This window comes from Canis lupus, chromosome 6 (assembly GCF_048164855.1).
Source record: "Canis lupus baileyi chromosome 6, mCanLup2.hap1, whole genome shotgun sequence".
Lineage (NCBI taxonomy): Eukaryota > Metazoa > Chordata > Mammalia > Carnivora > Canidae > Canis > Canis lupus.
In genome coordinates, this window is record NC_132843.1 from 8,406,230 (window position 1) to 8,430,889 (window position 24,660).

The window sequence follows — 24,660 nt, forward strand, 5'->3', positions numbered from 1 at the left end:
GAGATAAATAACTCCTGGGGATATAATGTATAGTACGGTGAGTATGGCTAACAATACTATCTTGTGTATTTGAAAATTGCTAAGAGAGTAGATCTTAAAAGTTTTCAGCCAAGGAAAAAAAAATTGTAGCTATGTGTGGTGATGAATGTTAACTAAAAGTACTGTGGTGATCATTTTGCACATCAATATATATTGATGTTAAAAAACAAAACAAAACAAAACAAAATCAAGGACACCTGGGTGGCTCAGAGGTTGAACATCTGCCTTTGGCTCAGGGTAATCCTGGAGTCCTAGGATCAACTCCCACATTGGGCTTCCTGCATGGAGCCTGCTTCTCTCTCTGCCTATGTCTTTGCCTCTGTGTGTTTGTGTGTGTGTGTGTGTGTGTGTGTGTGTGTGTCTCATGAATAAATAAATAAAAACCAAAACCAAAACAAATAGCAATGTTCTATGTCAATTATATTCAATTTAAAAAATTAATTTTAAAAAGAGAGAGGCTTTGTAAGAACAAATGATTAATGAAGAACAATAAAATATTTTAAGTGTAATAAATACTTATTGTAAAAAAGTGAATAAAAATACACTCATTAATCCTAAAGAAAATAAAGAAACAACCCCAAACCTCCCCCCTCCCCATAACTTCTTGGTCCTAATACTTTCTGAGTTCCACCACCAGAAATAGTCCCTGGGCCTGGCAACCTGAGACTTTGCCACTGAATCATTTCCCACCCAGGCTTTTCATGCTTCCCTGGAATTCTATTCACTGTGTGAACCAGGAAATCTGTTCCTTGGTGCATGCTGAGATTTGCCCATGGCCCCCACAGAAGTGCACGTGGTTCCCACACTCCTGAAACCCTGGGTGCTACTGACATTGCCTCATCTTCTCTTCTCTCTTTTTTATTTTCAAAAGCATAGTGACTTCTTCAAATATGGTAAGAAATAAAATGTGAATAACTAGAAGGTTGCATGGTCTAAAATGAAGAATACTGGGAGCAGGAAACTTAAAAAAAAAAGAAAAAGATTTATTTATTTATTTAAGAGAGGGAAACCTGAGTAGCAGACTTTAGACTGAGCACGGAGCCTGGCATGGGGCTCAATCGTACAACACTGAGGTTATCCCCTGAGCCGAAACCAAAAGTTGCCACCTAACTGACTGAGCCACCCAGGTGCCCCAAGCAGGAACCTTTTAGACACCACTTAACACATTGCTTCTGTGTCCTTTACTTAATTAAACTGTGTCTTCAAATTGCATGCCAAAAACATGCCTCTTTGACAGTTTGAGTGCTATCATTTTAATGCAAAACATCATAGCTTTCATTTTTAATGATTATTGGTTAAATTCTTAAGTGACTTCATATTTTATCACCAAGTATTTTTTCTAAGGCAAATACATGTATGATAATGAGAAAATGTACTTTGGTAATAAAGTTGGGTAGTTTTTTTACAGTAAAATGCTCAGAAACATTGGCATAGCAATGCTACTGCCAGAAATACAACCTAGTGTGGTGAGAGTTTCCATGCTAGGAATGTGTTTTAGCCCAGAGCTCTAAAAATCAGAACCGAAGGCAAAGCTCTCGTGCTAATGTTCTATTTGGCGGTGCCATCTCAGAGAAGCAAGAAAGCAAGAAAGGGAAGGAGTGGATGCAAATATAAAGTAGTATATGAACTGGCCAGAGCTTCTCAAAGAAACACAGCTGCTCATTTTTTGCATGGGACACAGACAAATGCCATTTGAAGCCTCTGTGTCCACTGGGAATAAGAAAGGCAAACATTTTATGCATAGGCTGGCTTTCCCTGAACTCACGACTGCCCCAATGCGGGCTCATTCCCTTGCACTTCTGAGTTATGGGGCCCAGCCTCGCCAGCGCCTGCTGGACACCAACTCTTCCATGGATCCAGGCAAGGCCCATGTGCTGGAGCTATGGTGGCTCCTACAATGGCAGGTGCAGTGGGGACCAAACCTCCACCTGGCCCTGGTGTCCTAGGAGCACCTGGAAGGATTGCTGGTGTCAGAGGTAGTGATGGGCAATGATGAGGCAGCCCCAGTACTGTAGGACCATGGGAACAACATGAACTGCTGTGGAAGCCATGCAAGCCCCCCAGTGGGGGCGCCCTGGAACCAAGTAGTTCTGGGCAGGGGTGTAAACAGGGTCTGACACAGGACACATAGGTACTACCAACCCCTCGCTTTTGGCTCTGTGACATCCAATAGATCAGCTCATCTCTTTGTGTCCAGTCATTGCATCTGTAACTCCTCAGAAGAGGAGTAACCTGAACACTGTCTGTGGGTGAAGAAACAGGCTTGATGGATCTCAGGCCCAAAGAGATAGACTCTTGTAGCACTAGAAGGATCTACAATACGCTGGTCTGACATCCTCATTTCCCACATGAGAAATAGTCACAGAGAAGCGTCTAGGTCTTTTAGTTATATGACACTTACAGTTGGCAGAGAGCTTTCATATCTACCATCTCATGTGACCCTTCCCACAGCCCTCAAGGGCTACACATCAGCTATCATCTGCATCCTGCAGGGCTAGAAATGCAATCTTTGCATCTGGACTCCAAAGCTAAGGATCTTTCTATTACACTTTAAGTCCTATTTTTCATGCCTTCACTTTCAGCTCAAGAAGGCATGCCTTTCTAAGACATTCTAATCAACCCATACTTTGTTGTCTAAGAAGCCCAGTGATTTCCTTTCTATTAACCCTCCCAGTACTCAGTGGATGACATATACTGACCACTTTAAGTACTTTGGACAATGTATTTATGTTCCCTGGCAGGAATTGGGTGGGCTGGTCCAGGGAGTGTTAATTTTACAGGCCAGATTGCGACAGAGGGAATACCTATAATTATTGATACAAGTTGCAACACATTGGTAATGACTGGTACCAAGACAGAATGCCAAGAATCAGAGTTGAAGAATCACAGTTGGAGATCAAATGTGCCATCAGGTCTAGCAAGGCCAGAGATAGAATTCAAGGGCTGAGGGATTGTGAAAGAAGAGCCCAAGGAATAAGGGATTGAAATAAGGGAGGGAGAGAAATCTGGGTAAAAAACAAGATGGGATGGTGATGAGTTTTTGAGGTGTTCAGGAACGTACAGTACAGCTGAGCTGAGCCCTTAAAGAGCCAGCTACAGAACAAAAATAATGCATTTTCTGCTGCTTGGTGGAAAAATTCCAAGTTTGATCATTATTTGCAAAGTGGTTACTTTGGCTACATAACTAAGGGCTCAACTCTTAAAGCTTGTGTTTCATTAAGAAATACAAATTGTGTACATATTGCTAAATCACAAGATGGTATAAGTATCACATGAGTACTATAAACGACATATTCTACTTATCTAGAGGAATCAGAGATCTGAACTTTGAATTTTAAACCATATGTTTTTGAAAAAAAGAGCATCACACTTTGTGAAGATTTACCTGTAGGCAAAATACGTAACAGACCAAAGATGAAATGACTGAGAGAAATCATTTAGAGGATTATGGCAACAAGCCATATATGAGAACAGAAGGGTTTAATAATATAAGTCGGGGCTCCTGGGTGGCTCAGGTGGTTAAGCATCTCTGCCTTTGGCTCAGGTCATGATCCCCGAGTCCTGGGATCAAGACCCACATTGGGCTTCCTGCTCAGTGGTGAGTCTGCATCTCCCTCTCCCTCTGCCTGCAGCTTACCCTGCTTGTGCTCTCTCTCTGTGTCTGTCTCTCTCTCTATGTCAAATAAATAAACAAAATATTTTAAGAAAATAATATAAGTCATGGCAAAAAAATATTTTGGATATACCCATTTAAAGTCATCCCTTCAGATTTAAAAAAAAATAATATCGAAGACAAAGTACATTAAATTCATTAAGTTCACGCCCAACTGAATATCCTTGGAGCCATCTCCCTTCATACACTGGTTGAACTCTGTTCAAGGGCTCTGGAAATTGGAAAGTAGGTGCTAAATAAGAGAGAAGAATTATAGGAGGAGATAATATGGTAACATACCTGTTCCTGCATGAGTTTTGGAACCGGACACATCTGAGTTTAAATTTGTTTACCAGTTTGTAAACTTGGGCAAATTACTGATAACTTCTCTAAACCTCTGTTTCCTCACCTGTAATATGAAAATAACATTTCATAGTGGTATTCACGTAGGACTTAAATGCATCCACAAGGTACCTGTCTCTCTAGACAGCCAACATTCTAGAAATGTAACCTATTGTTACCATGGGACCATTTAAAAGTTCACTTCTCTGTCATTTTACATGATAATGATGTCACTGGAAGGTTACCTGGAAGGTTAGCTGGAAGTATAGACCTCTGTGGACCGACACGCAGCACGATGGTGTTCTGGTCCTATTATGCACAGTTGAAGTTATTGTAAAAGCAAATATTGCATCCATCTGCTTCATATTGTGAACATTAGTATTAAATTATAGTATGTTCTTCATTTTTATACTGGGGTTAAGACTTGTTAACTCAATTTAACATACATATAAATGCAAAGTAAACATTGAAACCCACATTATATTTCTTAGTAAGCTCTAACACTTAAAAAATAATAATTTCTGAATACCAGGCACAAAACCATATGCTTATATTTTAGTATCTTATTTTTAATTTTTGTATTAAATATCTTCCTTTTTATACTTCAGTATCTTACTGAAGCAATTTCTTCTACATGTGTCTGTCTGGGCATGTGTGATAGTACATAGTTTTGGTGATTAGATCTGAGACATGTCTGAAAATAATTAGGCCTCAGAGAACATGAAAGAGGATTACCTGTTTCTCATCTGGTTTCATGTGACTAAGCCCAATCAGGAAGATTGTATCCCTCCTGAAAACACTTTGATGCAGAATTTTGGCTTTGAGTGAGGAGGGGGATACATAAAGTCAAGAGAAACAGAGCTTGGGAACAGTTTTAGGACCTGATGGGTATTCTGGTCTCTGACCCGTGATGACTGAGTATAATAGGCAGCTAATGGAGTTCAATGGTCACATTTGGTATTCCTTCATTAGGGAGTATTTATTCACTGTTCCTCTTCATTCCCTAGCCCCCAAACTGGCTTTAAATACCAGTGCCTGTATCCACACAAAGACAAAAACTCTCAGGTTAATATCGATCTGAGACTACTGAACTATTTATTTTTATAAGGTAGCATTAGGATCCATCCATAAAACAAAAAAGAACTACCAGCAGGCACCTACAGTTTCTTAAATGTCAAAATCCTGTCTTCTATTAAAAAAATGAGGAAAAACCTCCAACGCCGAAAAAAGAGTTGGACCAACTAACTACCACTCCCTATATAATTTTATGGTAGTGATCAGTGTTAAGTGATACCTGTCACATGCATAAGGTGATATGAAAATGCCTACGATTTATTTAGGTAACATCATTGTTAATATCGCAGTGGTATGCAAATAGGAATAAAATGCAAATGGGAATAAAATCATAAAAATCCAGTTGGAGGGGGCACCTGGATGGCTCAGTGGTTGAGCGTCTGCCTTTGGCTCGGGTCGTGGTCCCTGGGTCCTGGGATCAGGTCCCGCATTGGGCTCATGGCAGGAAGCCTGCTTCTCCCTCTGCTTGTGTCTCTGCCTCTCTCTCTCTGTGTCTCTCACAAATAAATAAATAAAATCTTTTTTAAAAATCCAGTTGGAAGTTAGGAAAAATAAAGTTATATTTTTTTCCATAAATAGGTCAATAAATAAATTGAACTAAGTTAAGGAAAACTTCAAAAAGGACGTTAAATGTATTGGTCTCCAGCACATAGCAAGCCTGTGCGCTTATTTCAAATTCATTGGCTCAAGTGTGTGGGGATAGTGCAGAGAAGACAAGAAGGATAACCAAAGGAGCTTCCCAAAAAGGCCTGGCTAATTCAAGAGCTCTCTAATAGCGAGGACGAAGTTTAATTGCCTGTGACTCCACTAGGCACAGACCACCTAGTTAGCACCATTGAATGCCTTTGATTAGCTTGCCCAGGAGAAATAACCTACTGAACCCCGAGTAGATGTGGCAGACAGAAATCTAAACATCACCCAACGCAGAAAAGTCGTAGGCATTAACCTTCCACAAATATTTATTGAATATCTGGCAGCTTAGACGCTCTCGCTCCAGGAGGATCTGACAAACTAAAGGAGGGAGAAAGAGAGACACACATGTGAGCAACCACAATTTATTTTCACAAGCAGTGTGCTAAAGAACAAAGAACTATGAGAACACTTAAAAAAAAAAAAGCCATATCTTCTGACGGGGGAGTTAGAGTAGTCTGGAAGAACTCATGGAGATGGTGACATTCAAGGAAGGCCCTAGAAAGTAAAGAAACTCAGCAAGCACAGGAAGGTGGGAAGGACGTTTTATACAAGAGTGGGAACAGCACGCACAAAGGAGGTCAGCTAATGCACATGGAGCCTTGTGGCTGGAGGATGGGGATGTGGGCACAGCAAGGCAGCAGAGGGAATTACAAAAGGACGCTGCAATCATATTCTGAAGCAGCCTGGATGCCATGTTAAAAAATTTGGGCATTATTCCTAGAACTATTGTGAAATCATTGGATCACTCATTCATTCAAACAATATTTTAGAGGAGCTACTATGTGGTAAGTAGAGGTTTTCCTCCCATCAGAAAGTACAGCGTTCCTGTGGCATCCGGATGGCATCAAGCACAGAAGCAACAGCCACTTCCTTTTTTTTTTAAAGATGTTATTATTTATGTGACACAGAGAGAGCACAAGCGGGGGGGGGGGGCGGCAGGCTCCTCACTGAGCAGGGAGCCCGATGCAGGGCTCGATCCCAGGACCCCAGGATGACCACCATCACTGCGGGAGCTGAAGGCGGGCACTTAACCCACAGAGCCACCCAGGCACCCTGCAATTGCCACTTCCTAAAAGCGAAAATCCTCTTCGGATGTCTTTCATCAGCAAAAGCAGGTGCTAACGCAGGTGTCTTGTAAAAACAAAATGGCACGAGGCAACTTTGGGCTAGCAGGGGAAATCTGTGCTATGCCAGCTTCTGAAGAGCGAAAGAAAGAGAAGGGACAGACTTCTCTCAAGGGCGCATCATCGAACAAGGAGAAAGGCAGGCAAACAATCCCAACACAGCAAGTTAAATGCTAACACAGAAGTGGAAGCGCTGGCGACTTGGGGAGACAAGACCAAGTCCAGAAAACATCAGGAAATCCTAACGAGCGTTGCCACTACTTAGGCAGCTTCTCCAAGGTGCCGGGAACTATATGTTCTATAGTCACATATTCATGGACTCTTGCAACAACCACACAAGGTAGGGGCTCTTGTATTATTATCCCTGCTTTATGGATGCTGAATCCGAAACAGTCTGCGCAGCCAGGTCATAGGGCCAGTAGGCAGCCGAGGTGGGGTTTGAGGCTGGCATCTGGCATCAAGCCTGTACATTTAACAACTTCACTGTTTTGTGTCTGAAAGAAAAACTTCGTTTGATACGAGATTTGTAGGGCGAGAAAGCAGGGACGTGCGAGTTGGGGGGCTGGAGGAGGTCGCAGGCGCAGGCTGCATGGGGCCTGGGGAGGGCGGCGAGCGCTGCTCAGCCTCTAGGGCCAGGGCAGAGTGGAAGGGGGTGGGGAGGAGGTGGGGGGGCAGGGTGGCCCCAGAGAGTGGATTCAGGCTGGTCTAGACTCCAGGCTCCAATCAGCATCTGTCAACATAGTCAAACCCAAAAAGCATTTCTAACTTTATAAGTTTTCAAAGTCCTAATTGTTCTCTTATACCATGCCAACCAGAGCTTGCATGGACCTTCCCCATTGGGAGAGGTATCAGGGATGTTGTGTGTGACCTGTGCTCACCAGGGTAGCAGAAGCTCTCCAGCCTCCTTTCGCACTTGGGATCCCTCTGCTTGCCCGGCCTCACCTGCTCTTCGACACGTGGATGTTTCCACCTCAGCCACTCCCTGCAAAGCTCACAGCCTCACAGCTGCTCTGCCTGAGGATCTTTGGCCTCTAGACTTTCTCCCAAGGTCTGGGGCTCGCTCAGACTGAGGTGCAGCCCAGCAGTGTGTGTTGGGGGAACCTAGGGGTAGGTAGGTGTATCAATACCCCGCTTCGGACTCTTCAGGTGGGGAAATTCTGATGTGCTTTCCACATGCTCCTGGGGACCTGGCAGGGTGGAGCCTCCCCACTCCTCTCTGTCATGGCAGGAGCCCTTTATTCATTGACTCTTCTTCCTCTGACCCATTCTCAAGCTCCCTTAATCCTCTTTGCCGGGAACCACCTCCGGATAGACTACCTGCACCAAATCCTCATCTCAGGCTCTATTTTCAGGAGGCCCAAACTGAGATGACTCCTTTACAACCTGTTGAGTTCCCTCCTTCTGGTATTTCCGTCATTCCATCACAGGGGTTCTTAGGCTGCCATAGCAGCCAACAAAGGGAGCCTCAGGTGTTAATGACTTGAAAGAAAATGACATCCCCTTTAAACAGGAAATAAAAACTGCTGGTGGCTTATAAAGATCAGTGTGGAGAATCACTTCCATAATTTTCCAACCTGACCCTTGAAATTCCTATTCCTAAAATAAAGGAAAGGAAATGGAGAATATTGCTCCATTTGTTATAACCCCAGGAGTTTGTAACAAGTACAGATCCTACCCTCTCCTGACCTCTTGGTGGGCTGTTGCCCAGAGCAGGGGCTTCCACCAGATTTGAGGATCTGAAGATTTGGCAAACATCTTTACTCCTAAAATCCTTTTCCCTGTTGAATTGTATGTTTTCCCTTCCTTTCCTCCTTCTTCTCTCCTGCCCTCCCTCTTTCCTTCCTTGCTTCCTTCCTTCCTTCCTTCCTTCCTTCTTTCCTTCAATTCCTTCTTTCTTTCCCTCCCTCTCCCTTCTTTTCTTTTTCTTTCCCTATAAATCCCTATAAATCCCAACCCAATCCCAGGAGGATATAGACTCCTCCAAATCCCAGTATTCTTAAGGCATGTGTGTGTGTGTGTGTGTGTGCAAATATGCCTGTAAAAAGAGCAAATGCAGGGATGCCTGTATGGCTCGGAGGTTGAACGTCTGCCTTTGGTTCAGGTTGTGATCCCAGGGTCCTGGGATCAAGGCCCACATCAGGGTTCCCACAGGGAGCCTGATTCTCCCTCTGCCTGTGTCTCTGCCTCTCTCTCTTTGTCTCTCATGAATAAATAAATAAAAATCTTAAAAAAAAAAGAGGAAAAAGGAGAAGAAGGAGGAGGAGGAGGAGAATCAAGGCAGCTGGTGGGGAGTCTCAGAGCCCAGGAAAATCACTCTTGCTCTTTGGTCCCCTCTCCCTGGTTTATAAATTCAGGATGAAGGGAGGATCAGACAAGATGACCTCTAAGAATTCTCAGGAAGTTCTATGATTCTTACATAAACTCAACAGTGAAGTAAAGCTGCTTCTAAAGTAATAACGAGGGAATGCTGACATCTCAAAAAACAAAATTCAACTGTCATCTGCTAAATGTGAAAGAGGCTTGGAGGCAGTAGCTAGTGATTAGCAGAGCCTTCTATAGAAAAGTTTGAAGGTTTAAAATGGGAGTACCCCAGATACAAGGTGGACTATTGCAATAGCACTAACCATGTCTGTCAGGACCTGTCCTGCAGCTTATGTCCAAAGGGTCTTTCTCCTAACTGGCCCTCAGCTGATTCTCGCTGATGTGCTAAGTGATGCTAGCAGGGAGATTTAACTTAATGAGGAGCTCTTAAACATCAAAAAACCTTTAAGATCAGAAGAAATAATGAGTTAATGGAGTGAATCCAGGCATGGTGACCGGCATGGGACAGATAACTTGGGAGCATCATTAAGTTTCCATCTTGTACAGGACTCCTAATCTGACTACTTGTACTACTAAATCACCACAGCCACTGTCAGTTCTCTACTTGATGAGGTGGGACACTAAAAAGCCGATTATTTAATTGGCCTATACCTGCACTCACCCACAAAAATCTCAAGAACTTCATGGAAAGACAAACATATTTCAAAAAGAAACTTTGAAGCTTAAACATAAAGGCAGTAAGCTATTTTCCTGCATGGGGAGTGAGCCCACATTAGAAGCCACTTGCTGTGGAAGGGGATGGCGGAGGATAATCTGTATTCCCAGGGTGGTGATGGTTGTGGTGGGTAAATGACTTACTCTGAAACCTCGCAGCCCAAGTGCCCAAAGCACCAAGGTTCACTTTGGATTAGCGTGCTCATGGCAAAGCCTACCAGTGCATTAAAAAATAATAAAACCTCCCTTATAAAGAAAAGAGAAATACAGTGATGTTCAGGCATTTGCTTCAGCACAATAAAATAAAAATGCAGTCAGCCTGATGGCCTTAAGGTGAGCACAGAAGAGGCCTTCATCCTTGCTTTTGTTTTGTTGGCCCAGATATGATAGTTTACTGGGAGGAAATATACTGAAAACCTCTTCTTATTTTTTTCATATTTGAGGAAGGGAAAAGAGACACATAAGGAAATTTGGTTTCAAACATTCTCAGGAATAAGTATCAGTTGGCTTTTGAGAAATAACAACAACCCCAGAGATTAGTGGCTTCAAACAACCACCATTTATTTAGCTCATGATTCTGAGTGTCAGCAATTTGGACTCATTTGAGTGGCTCTTCTGGTCTTGACTGGGCTCACTTGTGTGTCTGTGGCCAGCTGTAAGATAGCTTCTAGGGCTAGCAGCTGGGCTGACAGGGGCAAGAGCAGGATAGCCTGAGCATACACTCAAGGAAGAGTGAAGAATTGTGCCCATTTTCATGATCTAACACAGACACTATGCTATACCTGTATAAGACACAAAAACACTGAAGGTGAAAAAGAAGACAGATGTCTTGGCATTATGGCTACTTCCTTATCACTGTTCCACTGGAAAAGAATCAATTCTAAAATAGCTTGTGTCTTTTTACTCCAGCCTAAAGTCACCTTAGCATGTAATATGACATAATATTATATCTAATAAGCATAAGATATTATATAAAATAATACTTTTAACTTATTTTGCCTTCTTCCTACGACTTTATCACCATCCTTCCCGTCACCTTCACCTTGAGTCACAGTTGGTAATATGAAGTGGTATAGCCATTTTGGAAAATTGGTGGTTTTTAAAAACTGGAGATGTTTAACCATATAACCCTGCAACTTTAACCATCTACCCCTGCAATTCTACTTTTTAAAAAGATTTTATTTATTTAATATAAGCAGGGACGAAGGGCAGAGGGTGAGGGAGAAGTAGACTCCCCACTGAGCAGGGAGCCCGATGCAGGGCTCATCCCAGGACCTTGGAATCATGACCCAAGTGAAAGCAGCTGCTTAACTGGCTGAGTCTCCCAGGTGCCCCTAAAAGGTTTTATTTATTTATTTGAGAGAGAAAGAGAGAGAGAGAGAAGAGCAAGTGCACCAGTAGGGGGAGGGGGGAAGGAGAGGCAGACTCCCTGCTGAGCAGGAAGCCTGACAGGGGCTCCATCCTAGGGTCCTAGAATCATGACTTGAGCTGAAAGCAGACACTTACCTGACTGAGCCACCTAAGTGCCCCAGTAAAGTCGATTTTTTAAAAGACATCAGGATATGCCAAGAGGCCATTTCCCATTTACCTCCAGTGAGCCTTATGTGAGCAAGTCCCTCTGTGTCCAGCCTTGGGACTACCCTAGCCCTATCCACTCAGGGGTCTTGGATCGCTGAGAGCAAGGAGAACCTCATCTTCAGCAAGAGCTGGAAGCAGTGCAGGTAATATCTGAGTTTGGTATATATTTGAGAGTGGTTAATGGGACAGAAAAATCCTTTGGCTAATAAAATAGGAAATTAACCAGTGTCTGCCTGAGAATTAATTTCAGTAGGTCCTATCTAAAGCACTATGTGCACAATTATAGATGCTTCTTAAAACTGTACCTAGTGAGATTTATTAACAGCAAGATCATATTAGGCAGAGAAGTGGATACTTGAAGCAAGGTATATAAACAGGCTCACCTCTCTCCAGGATGGTTCCCCAGACATTATGAGACCTACCTCACATAATCTGCTCACTCCTAGATTCTGTGCAGTGTGTCCAAATGGGGGTAGTACCAGCTTCCAGAAAAATCCCTGGAGAAATTGTTTGCTTTAAACTACTGCAACTACTGTCTTTGCACATATACTTAGGAGATAAGTAAAATCTGTATTACTACTGGAATGCAGGCAAGCTTTTGGTGTAAGGTAAAAGCAATTACTATGATAACACAGATATGGGAATGGGAATTATCCTTAAAAATATGTGGTTTTGATTAATTATACCAGCACTTCTGTAGGTCTTACAAGATCACAAACATTTGCATGCTGCATATTCTGATGCCCTCTTGGGAGATCCACAAAGAACATTTGCTCATTAAAGGAGTTTAAAAGCACTATGTTTTAGAACTCTCAGCATTTCCCAAACTTACATGACTGATCTTCCTTTTCTCTCTTACCTTTTGTTTCCCACATAGAACATTTTAGAGTTCCATGGCCCACACCTCAGGAAATGCTACATAGAATGAAAAGTTGATTTAACTGCTGCAGAGGCACTCCTTAAAGGTCACTGGCATAATGGTGTCACATGTATGTAACGATGACATTCAGACAGCTTTTATGCCCCCATTTTGTCTTACTTAAATAACTTTATGTCTGTGGCAATGAGATATGAATGCACATCCAGACAAAAATTTTAGTTTCTACATTTAGGGTTAACTTTACATAACATAAATTTCTAATTTATATTCACTTACAGAATATAAATTATTTTATATTCTGATTTGTCCTATTACAGATGTAAAATTTGGTGCCCAAATGATCATGCAGAAAAGCAGCCCAATGCTGGCAAAATAAACTACTCTGGGTGTAATTAGCCACCTGGCATTGAATAGATGTGGTTCACTAACTGGCTTGCTTACAAGTGGAGGCTAGAATTACTTTACTATGTTTCTTCATTTGTGAAGGAAATTTTAGGCATAATTTTAAGAGCAAAAATAGGAATATTAGAAGAATATCTTAACTCTCTCAAAAGATTACTATTCCAGAATAATTTTTTAATGACTAATAGTTTGACTTAACTTGTTTTTAAAGCTTTCACAAGTGCAATGACATATGCACTGTTTGCTTATACCATCATTTTGGTTTTCTCTATCAGAAAAATATACTTTTATTTGCCTGAGGTGGTTAGATATTTAATCTTGTCAAGAGGTACTTGCATGTGATTTTATGATTTCTTATAGGTGTGTCTTTTAATGTAAGGTCAGTTCCTTATCATCAGTTGACTTCTGCCAGTGGCTTTGGAAAATACATGTATATCAAGTCAATAGAATGACTATGCTGTGGTCACCTGAATATGCATATTTCCTAGAAGCGCAAGTTGTAATAAACTTCATAGTGAATTTTTTTCTTGCTTAAACCTAGATACTATATCTATAACCACAATAAAAATGACTAATATTTGCTTTCCAGAGTCATAGACAATTGAACTTGTTCTTTGATGACACTCAGAACTCCACCTATCCTGGAACTGAGCCAGGTATATCATTGTATTTGATAGTTTATTGACTAGCGATAAGAAACATTAATATTGAAAAATGTGACTGCGATTATGACTAATACCAGGCAGTATTAGAGATTATGGACCATTCTAATCTGAAAGAGTCTGTTTAATGAGAAAAGAGTGAAAAGACAAGGTTTGGAAGCCCTTAATATTCTAAACTAATTTCATTAGTTTGATACTAAGAAGTATACACCTTATCCTTTGTATATAGAAATAACATTGCACCTATTTTGTGCATGAGGAATTTGCTTCAATTTTGCATGAAGACATATCAGATATAAATGCAATATTAAAAATGATAGACATTACTTCCTAATCATTTAGGATAGCTAGGAAGACTGTATCATTTGAATGCTACCAAAGGATCATGGAAGGAGGGGAGGGAGGAAGGAAGGAAGGAATTGGCAATTTGGATTTCATGCTAGTTATAATTAAGGGTTTTCTAAGGGACTCATTAATTTTAAAAATGCTTACAACATTGCCCCTGCTGAAATCTGTTTATAATAGCTCGATTACTGCTATCTGGTTTCAGTGGTTTTTTAAATGATATGAGGTATGCTTCACACCAGGGCTCTATTGTTGACTCTACCTAGTGCTCAGTAGAATGACCCAGGAGGCTTTGAAAGAACACAGAGGCCTAGATCCTGCTCTAGAATAACTAAACCCTAATATCAGACATGAGCCCAGACTCCGTGTTTTCTAAAGATTCCCCCACGTGATTCTGGGCTCAGAACCATAGGTTATAATTCTCACTGTTGAAGAATTATTCCATGTAGTCTCATGAATGCTAAATGAAATGTTTATATCTATTTGAGATACTTTTCATTAGAACAAACTAATACACATTTAAAAAATAAATGATGTGCTCAGGTCGATCACGGGGGAAAATCCTAAAATACCCCTGTAATTACCCTCATCAGTTTGCACTAGATCATTTTCGAAAAGAATTGAAATGTACATCTAAATCTATGTAAATTATATAGCCTTAAAATTAGCACCTTGAGGTTTTTTGGTAAATTTCTTCTAAGCTGCAGTTACTAAGCTCTATATTCTGAAATTGGTGGCAGAAGGAGGATGCTTTTCAATTAGGCTGTTTTCTCTTAACTAAATAATTAAGTAGCTCAGTTGATTTTAACAGCCTTCAGGTAAGAACAGACAAAAATGGTAATGTATGTCCTCATTAGGGAATAATATGCTCATGCAGGAAAAGGATTCACAAAGATGAAAGAAAGAAGTGGAAGTCATTCCTTAAGTATGATAGCTCTTTACTGGAATTTTGTACTATACCATCACTTAAAGCTATGAAGAAGTTTTGGCGTCTCCATGTATTTGATGGTAATCCAAAGTGGTTCATTCTAATTCAGAATGTACCGTCTCATTTAGTTCTGTACTGACCCAAAAAAACGTATCGGAAACCAAATGTATTCTTTATTTGTGCTAAATAACCATCCAAATATATTTGTAGACTAAGTTCACTTGACTTTGTATTTGAGTCACTTAAAAAGACTACAGGGTGATTCTAAATACTGTTTATCAAGCTTGAGGCCTTTCTCCAGGTCTGTCTTCCTTTTCAGATCCTATTTGCCTGCACTGCTTTGGAAGACTGTAAAACCTCAATAAACAAGAGCAGGTTTAACTATTTTGGAATGTTGTTTGTCAACTGAAAATAATTTTGAGCCCAAAACTCTTGATATGAAAAGTCTCTTTTAATTTGCCAGTTTAATTTCTGGGATGATTTATTCATTCAAAATGGTCTATGAAGGATCACGGGTTAATTAAATAGATCATCTGGTAGAAATCCCAGCATTCAGAGGACATAGATAATCCAAACTTCAAAGACTATAAAAATAAGATAAACAAAAGCAAACAGAAAATATATGAACACAAAATAAAGCCATACTTTCCTCCTACAAACTAGTCATAGTTCTTTTCAAATGCCACTTAGAGTGAAAATATAAGACAAAAGCAGAAAATACCCCAAATAGTAAAATTTAAAGGTGTTGGTGGTGTTTAAATGTGGGAGATTGTATTCAGACAATGCTGATGTGGCAAAGTTCAGAAACACGTGTCTCAAGACCGAAAGACAGATGTTCAATGAACAAAAGTTTTACTTTGTTGTTGGTTTTTTGGTTCTGTTTAATCCCGAAAGCTCAGGAAAAGAGACAAAGAATATTTATGAAGGGAAACAGGTTCTACCCAACAGCATTACTGAGATTCTACTCAACAACTTTTATTGAATTAAGATATCCTTGTGTAGGGACGCCTGGGTGGCTCAGCGGTTGGGTGTCCGCCTTCGGCTCAGGGCGTGATCCTGGAGTACCAGGATCGAGTCCCGCATCGAGCTCCCTGCATGGAGCCTGCTTCTCCCTCTGCCTGTGTCTCTGCCTCTTTCTCTATGTCTCTCATGAATAAATAAATAAATAAATAAATAAATAAATAAATAAAGTCTTAAAAAAAAAACATCCCTTGAGTAAAGAGTCAAGTAGACAGATGGAGGCATTTAGAATGAACTGATCAGATTTGAGAATGGCAAGCAGAGCCTTCTCATTAAAGATGGCAAACAGAGCACTTATATCTATGTTCCTGCCTGCCCAAGATCCCTCCGAAATTACTTTAAAAGTATTTTTGAAACTGTACAACCATAAGTGTACTATCAGTGGCCCAGAATTGGCTTAAACAGAATAGAACTTTAAAAATTGCCTCAGAGTAGTTCTAATCTGGAGGATATTAGGGTTAGGAAGAGGTGTTTGCTTATTTATTCATTTACCAATTTGGCAAATATGTATTAGTGCCTACGACATGCCAGGCATTATTTTAGGTTCTGGGGATTCGCAGACCCCACCATAGACAAAAAAACCCTGCCCTCTTGGAACAAACTTACACAGGGCATGTAGGAAATCAGTCAATCAGATATCATATGTCATAGGTAAATGAAATAACATGGAAAAAATAAAGCAGATAATAGAGTAAGGGAGTGAGCAATAGGGCTGGGGCCTTAAATGGAAGTTGTCATAGCCCATTTGGGCTGCTTTAACCAAGTGACATGAATTCAGTGACTTAGGCACAACAAATACTCATTTCTTATAGTTCTGGAGGCTGAGAAGTCCAAGATCAAATGCCAAAAGATTAGGTGTCTGGTGAGATGTGCTTCCTGGTTCAGATGGCTGTCTTCTTTCTGTAAACTCACATGGTGGAAGTGGGGAGGAGTTCTCCAGAGCCTCTTTTATAAGGACAGTAATACCATTCATGAGAGCTCCATTCCATGATCTAACCACGTCCCCCCAAAGGCCTCTCTCCTGATACCATCATGTTGGGGTTAGGTCTCAACACATGAATGGGGAGGGAGCAGCACATACACACATGTAGCAGAGCACTCAGGAAAGACTTTGCTGAGATCTGAATGAATTGAGGAAGCAAGTCCCACAGATATCGGCAGGAAGCATGTGCCAGGCATAAGGAAGACAAGTGACATCACCCTGGGAAGACAGTGTAGTTGGAATTGAGTGAGGGATGGGTAACACACAGAGGTGACAAAGAAGTAGTAGAAATACTTCTGCTAGTAGTAGAAGCCCTGATCAAATGGGACTTTGTAGATCATGGTAAAGACTTTGAATTTTATTCTGAATGATATGAAAAGCTATTAGAGTATTTTAAGCAGTGGAATAAAATGATGTTGAAGCACCTGACTGGCTCAGTTGGTTAAGCCTTTGGCTTGGGTCATGATCCCAGGGTCCTGGGATCCAGCCCAGTAGTGGGAGCCTGCCTCTCCTTCTCCCTTCCCACTACTGGTGCTCTCTCTCAATGGCTCTCTCGCTCTCAAAAAATAAATAAAATTCTTAAAAAAGAAGAAGAAGAAGAAGAAGAAGAAGAAGAAGAAGAAGAAGAAGAAGAAGAAGGAAGGAGGAGGAGGAGGAGGAGGAGGAGGAAGGAGGAGGAGGAGGAGGAAGGAGGAGGAGGAGGAGGAGGAGGAGGAGGAGGAGGAGGAGGAGGAGGAGGAAAGATGTGATTACATTATAAAGAAATCACTCAGGTTCCAGTATGGAGAACAGACTCTGGAGACAGGAAGGGCAGGGAATGCAAGTTAGAAGGTTGTTTTAACTCCAGTTGAGGGATGATGGTGGCTTTAATCTGTACATTAAAGGTAAACTTGAGAAGTAATTGGATTCTGATTAGAAGAGATTTGAATAAAGTGTGCTTGAAAATAAAAACCATATGATTGCTTAAAACACATACATACATCCACAGTGAATTTAAAAATTGAACAAAAGCTGGAGAGTAGATTATTGATCTGGAAGGCAAAGTAACAGAAATATCATATAATATTGACAAGAAAACAAGCAGATTAAAAATTAAAGTAAAAAATCATGAAAGACAGATGCAGGAGATCCAAAATATATCCAATAAGAGTTCCAGCTAGGGAGAATAGAAAAAATGGAAGAGGAGAAGAAATAAAGAAATACAGAAAGAAAATTCTTGGGAGATTTAAAAACAAACGAAACAATGAGAATCTTCAGACTGGAATCACCAAATAGCAACTGATGCTGGTGAAAACAACTAAAAGCTTCATGGAGAGGAGACTCTAGAGAGAATGACACATCTCTAAAAAAGGAAAGCAGCCTTAACATCAGACTTAAAGTCAATCCTCTAATTAGAAACACTGTATGTTAGACATAAATGAAACAATTCATTCAAAGTTATGAGGAAAAAATATTTTGATCCTAGAATTCTTCACTCAACCAAAATAACAATCAAATGTGAAGACAAAGCAAAATATGTTCAGACATGAATCTTACTATTTTTGTAACTTCCATGAAAAGAAAATTGTTCAGTTACTTGTCAAGAGCTGGGAAAGGTCTGGAATTTTACTCTGCTTACAAGCTAGTCTTCCAGTTTCATAGATGCTGACAGAAGACACAAGACTCCCAGGTGAGAGAAAAGTGACTTTATTATTCACGGTATAGCAGGCAGCCTGAGCCTCATGTTTGCATCAGTACTTTCTGCCCCGTAGCCCAGGTGGGTGCTGTGTCTCCAGTGGGTTTGCCTCAGTGTCAGGGGACCCTGCTCTTAGGAAATCTCTGGTTGTACAAGGGGTTGCTAGTCAACCTGACCAACTTTCCCTTAGAGGAGTGCATCGTTATTATTATCCTTGTCAGGCAACAAATCTGCCCTCTATCCCAGAGGCAGACACTAATCTTGCTGTACAAACGTCCTTGAAAAGATAGTGTTGGATGAAGGCTGTCACAATCCATATAGGAATGTCATGGAGTTGTCCCCCAACATCATTCAAGCAAGATACAGAAAAAGAAATCCAAGTAAAAAAAATATGGGATATACTCATGTAAGAATTTTTACAGCTGACTCTGACCAGAGGAAATATATAATGCTTGAAAGAAATTCAAATCCAATTACAATGAGGTGTTTGGAAAATTCTCCTTTGACCCGCAAAGTTTAAGTGGCATAGCATTACATTTACATTTCATTCTGTATGGCTTGTGGATATAACCACATTCCAATTCTATAGTGAGTAAAGTTTATATAACTTTTTAATATGATAAGTAACACTTATTTTTGGTTTATTTATTTTTTAGATCCAATCTTCAGACAACTTGTGGGAAATCTAATTATAATTACAAATGAAACCTTAATATTATAAAAATATCTTAAGCTTCCACAGCCAGGCAAGACAAAATAAGAAAGACCAAACTTAACTTCCCTCCATGAGTAGCTAAGAAACTGCATGAAGTATGTGCAACAACTGTTTTCAGACATTGGACAACAGCCAGCTCAGGACTCTGATCCCTGAGAGTAGATAAACAAAGTAAGCCCTACATTTGTCCATATTTCTGCTTGGAAGCAGTTTCCCAAACACAGGTGTGAGTAGAGGAACTCCAGATAGGACCCAGTGCCCCCACTGAGATGAGAAAATGGAAATCAGAGTTCGAAGTGGCTGAAGCAGCTGGAGGTTGAAGGGTTGAACCCTGAGAAACCAGACTTCTTCCATCTTGCAACATAGCCATCTTCAACATGAAACCTCAGTGACCCACACACGAGTCATTCCTTTGAAGGACTACAAGGTTCAGAGTCTCTACCAGTGGCCCCTGCCCTCGGAGTAAATAATATTGATTATAATAATTGTAAGCAATAAACTCTCATGTTTTAAGCCAATGAAATATTCAGATTCTTTTTTTTATAATAAATTCATTTTTTATTGGTGTTCAATTTGCCAACATACAGAATAACACCCAGTGCTCATCCCATCAAGTGGCCCCCTCAGTGCCTGTCGCCCATTCACCCCCACCTCCCGCCCTCCTCCCCTTCCACCACCCCTAGTTCATTTCCCAGAGTTAGGAGTCTTCATGTTCTGTCTCCCTTTCTGATATTTCCTACCCACTTCTTCTCCCTTCCCTTCTATTCCCTTTCACTATTATTTATATTCCCCAAATGAATGAGACCATATAATGTTTGTCCTTCTCCGATTGACTTATTTCACTCAGCATAATACCCTCCAGTTCCATCCACGTCGAAGCAAATGGTGGGTATTTGTCGTTTCTAATGGCTGAGTAATATTCCATTGTATACATAAACCACATCTTCTTTATCCATTCATCTTTCGATGGACACCGAGGCTCCTTCCACAGTTTGGCTATTGTGGACATTGCTGCTAGAAACATCGGGGTGCAGGTGTCCCGGCGTTTCATTGCATCTGTATCTCTGGGGTAAATCCCCAGCAGTGCAATTGCTGGGTGGTAGGGCAGGTCTATTTTTAACTCTTTGAGGAACCTCCACACAGTTTCCAGAGTGGCTGCACCAGTTCACATTCCCACCAACAGTGCAGGAGGGTTCCCTTTTCTCCGCATCCTCTCCAACATTTGTTGTTTCCTGCCTTGTTAATTTTCCCCATTCTCACTGGTGTGAGGTGGGATCTCATTGTGGTTTTGATTTGTATTTCCCTGATGGCAAGTGATGCGGAGCATTTTCTCATGTGCGTGTTGGCCATGTCTAGGTCTTCCTCTGTGAGATTTCTGTTCATGTCTTTTGCCCATTTCATGATTGGATTGTTTGTTTCTTTGGTGTTGAGTTTAATAAGTTCTTTATAGATCTTGGAAACTAGCCCTTTATCTGATACGTCATTTGCAAATATCTTCTCTCATCTGTAGGTTGTCTTTTAGTTTTATTGACTGTATCCTTTGGAAATAATCAGATTCTATGTTACAGCAACTAGTGTTACTTACCCTGACAAATACCACATGGTATTTTTCAATTTTCATTCTTCTTGGCTAAAGAATTTCATAAAGAGGAGATAAAAATGGGAAAAATAGGAGACCATAGTTGCAATATACATCTCAAAGAACTGAAAAATCACTAAGAAGAAAACTGACAGCTCAATAGAAAAACAGGCAGAAATTATAAACAAAGAGTTTTCATGAAAAAAATGCAAATAGTATTTAAACACATCAAAAAATTCTCAAACTTGCTCATCATTAGAGAGATGCATGTTAAAATTTAAACTAGGGACGCCTGGGTGGCTTAGCAGTAGAGCATCTGCCTTTGGCTCAGGGCGTGATCCTGCAGTCCTGGGATCGAGTCCCACATCAGGCTCCCTGCAGGGAGCCTGCTTCTCTCTCTGCCTACCTCTCGGCCTCTCCCTATGTGTCTCTCATGAATAAATAAATAAAATCTTTTAAATAAATAAATAAATTAATTAATTAAATTAAAACTATACAGTGGTTTATATTTTTTAAGGCAGTCAAGTTCATTTTTTAAAAGCAAATCTATAACTTTAATATATTTAAAACAGTTAATAAACCTCAAAAATAACAAATAAAAATGTCCTTATAAAACTGCATATAATATTCCAATATAAAATATTAACAGATAAAATTAATAAAATTATTATTCAAAAAAATAAAAAATAAAGTATTATTCAGAAAAAATCTAGACAGGGACGCCTGGGTGGCTCAGTGGTTGAGCAACTGCCTTCAGCTCAGGGCATGATCCTGGGGTCTAGGATTGAGTCCCACATCGGGCTCCTTGCAGGGAGCCTGCTTCTCCCTCTGCCTATGTCTCTGCCTCTTTCTCTGTGTCTCTCATGAATAAATAAATAAGAAAAAATCTAGACAAAACAAAATCAAAAGCGCGTAATTAATCCTGAAAAATATAAACCCAATAACATTATTGAATCTTTTGAAGTCTGATCTTGACAAAATGAATCATGGCACCATTGTTGCATTGCTCAATTATTGAGCAAATATTTTCAGCTGCTGAGAAAGCCCTTTCTGATTTTGTTCCAGTCATGAGAATGGTAAGCAGATAGTATTCTAAATAACTTCTGGAAGACCATCATCTTCAAACAATTCTTTCTTTTTTAACTTAAAGGAGAGATTTTCAGCTTTTTCTTTCTTTCTTTCTTTCTTTCTTTCTTTCTTTCTTTCTTTCTTTCTTTCTTTCTTTCTTCTTCCTTTCTTGTAGCAGAAACTGCAATATTTTTATCAGTCACAAACTGTAGGGGCACCTAGGTGGCTCAGTGGTTGAGCATCTGCCTTCGGCTTAGGTCCTGATCCCCCGGGGCCTGGAATCGAGTCCTGAGTCCCACTTCAGGCTCCCTGCGGTGAGCCTGCTTCTCCCTCTGCCTATATCTCTGCTTCTCTCTCTGTGTGTCTCTCATGAATAAATAAATAAAATTTTAAAAAATCACAAACTGTAGTCCATCTCTAATTCACTTTGAACTTAATTTCATCAAATATAGAATTTCCTTATCAACAAATTTGACAACCTGGAAGAAATGGATAAATTCCTAGACATATAACCCAGCAGTACTAAATCATTAAAAAACAGAAATTAGAAAATCTGAATAAACTGATTACTAGCAAGGAGGTTGTATTAGTTATCAAAAACCCCATCAAATAAAAGTTTAGGGCCAGATGGCCACACTGAAATTCTATCAAACATTCAAAGAAGAATTAATACCAGTTCTTCTCAAACTCTTTCAAAAAAATAGAAAAAGAACGAAATGCTTCCAAACTCATTGTATGAGGCCAACAATACCGTGATACCAAACTCAGATGAAGATACCACAAGAAAAGAAAATTATAGGTCAATATTCCTGATGAACAAGGATGCAAAAGTCCTAAACAAAATATTAGAAAACTGAGTTCAAAAATATGCTAAAAGGATCATACATCATAATCAAGTGGGTTTTATTCTGGGGATGCAAGGATGTTTCAACATTTGCAAATCAATCAATGTGATACAGTACATTCACAAAATGAAGGATAAAGATCATAGATCATGTCAAGAAAGCCACAAAAAGCATTTGACAAAATTCAACATCTATTCATGATAAAGATTCTCAACAAAGTGGGTATAGAGGGAATGTACCTCAGCATAATAAAAGTTATATACGACAAACCCATAGCTAACATCATACTCAATGGTGAAAAGCTGACAGCTTTTTTTCTAAGAGTAGGAATAAGATAAGGAATTCTACTATTGCCATGTTTACTCAACATAATATTGGAAGTCCTGGCCTGAGCAATTGGGCAAGGAAAAGAAATAGAAGTCATCCAAATTGGAAATGAAGAAGTAAAACTGTTACTATTTGCAGATGACATGATATAGTAGTTATAATGCCCTAAAGCACCACCAAAAAGCCATTAGAATTAATAAATGAATTCAGTAAAATTGTAAGGTACAAGATCAGCATATAAAAAATCAGTTGTTTCTATACACTAAAGAAATATCAAAAAGAGAAATTAAGAGAGCAATTACATGTACAAGTGCATCAAAAAAAAAAAAAAAACCCACACCAAAAACCACCTAGAATAAATTTAACTAAGGAAGTGTAAAAGAAATTGAAGAAGACACAAGTGGAAAAATTAATTATATGCTCATGGATTGGAGGAGTTAATACTGTTAAAATGTCCATACAATTTACCAATCTAAAGATTCAATGCAATCCCTATGAAAACTCCAACTGTATGTTTTCAAAATAGAACAAACAGTACTAAAACTTGTTTGAAACCAGACAAGACCACAAACAGCTAAAGAAGAACAAAAGCTGGCGGCTTTTAAATGTCCTGATTTCAAACTATATTACAAATCCATAGTAATCAAACTAGTCTGGTATTGGCAGTACAACAGACACATGAATCAATGAAACAGACTAGAGAACCCAGAAATAAATCCATCATATATGGTCTATTAATTTACAACAAAGCAGGTAGGAATATACAATGAGACAAGGACAATCTCTTCAATAAATGGTGTTGGGAAAACCTGACAGCCAATGCAGAAGAATGAGACTATTCCATTATCTCCAGCCATACATAAAAACTAACCCAAAATGGATTAGAGACTTGAGCATAAGACCTGAAAACCATAAAACTCCTAGAAGAAAACAGGTGGGGAGCTCCTTGACATAGGTCTTAGTGATGATTTTTTTTTAATATGACACCAAAAGCAAAAGCAACAAGAACAAATATAAACAAATTAAACTACATCAAACTAAAGAAAGAAAAAAAACCCTTCTGTGCAGCAAGGGAAACTGTCAATAAAATGAAAAGGCAATCTACTGACTGGGAGAAAATAATTGCCACCATTACTTGATAAGGGGTTAATATCCAAAATACATAAAGAACTCACAACTCAACACCCCAAAAAGCCCTAAACAAAAGCAACCTGATTTTAAAAATGAGCAGAAGATTGGATTAAACATGTTTCCAAAGAAGTCATACAGATGGCCAACAGGTACATGAAAAGATGGTCAAAATCATTAATCATCAGGGCAATGCTAATTAAAACCACCTCACACCTGTTACAACAGTTCGAATGACTGTTATCAAAAAGATAAGAAATAACAAGTGTGGGTAAAGATGTAGAGAAAAAGAGAATCCTTGTGCATGGATGGTAGGGATATAAATTGGTGCAGCCACTATGGAAAACAGTTTGGTAGTTCCTCAAAAAATTAAAAATAGAAATACCTACCATATGATCCAGCAACTTCACTTCTGGGTATTTATTCAAATTAAAGCACAAACTCAAAAAGAGAAACCCCCCTCATATTTATTGCCACATATTTATAATAGCCAAACTGTGGAAACAGCCTAAGTGTCTGTCAGTGGATAAATGGATAAAAAAAATTGTGATACACACACACACACA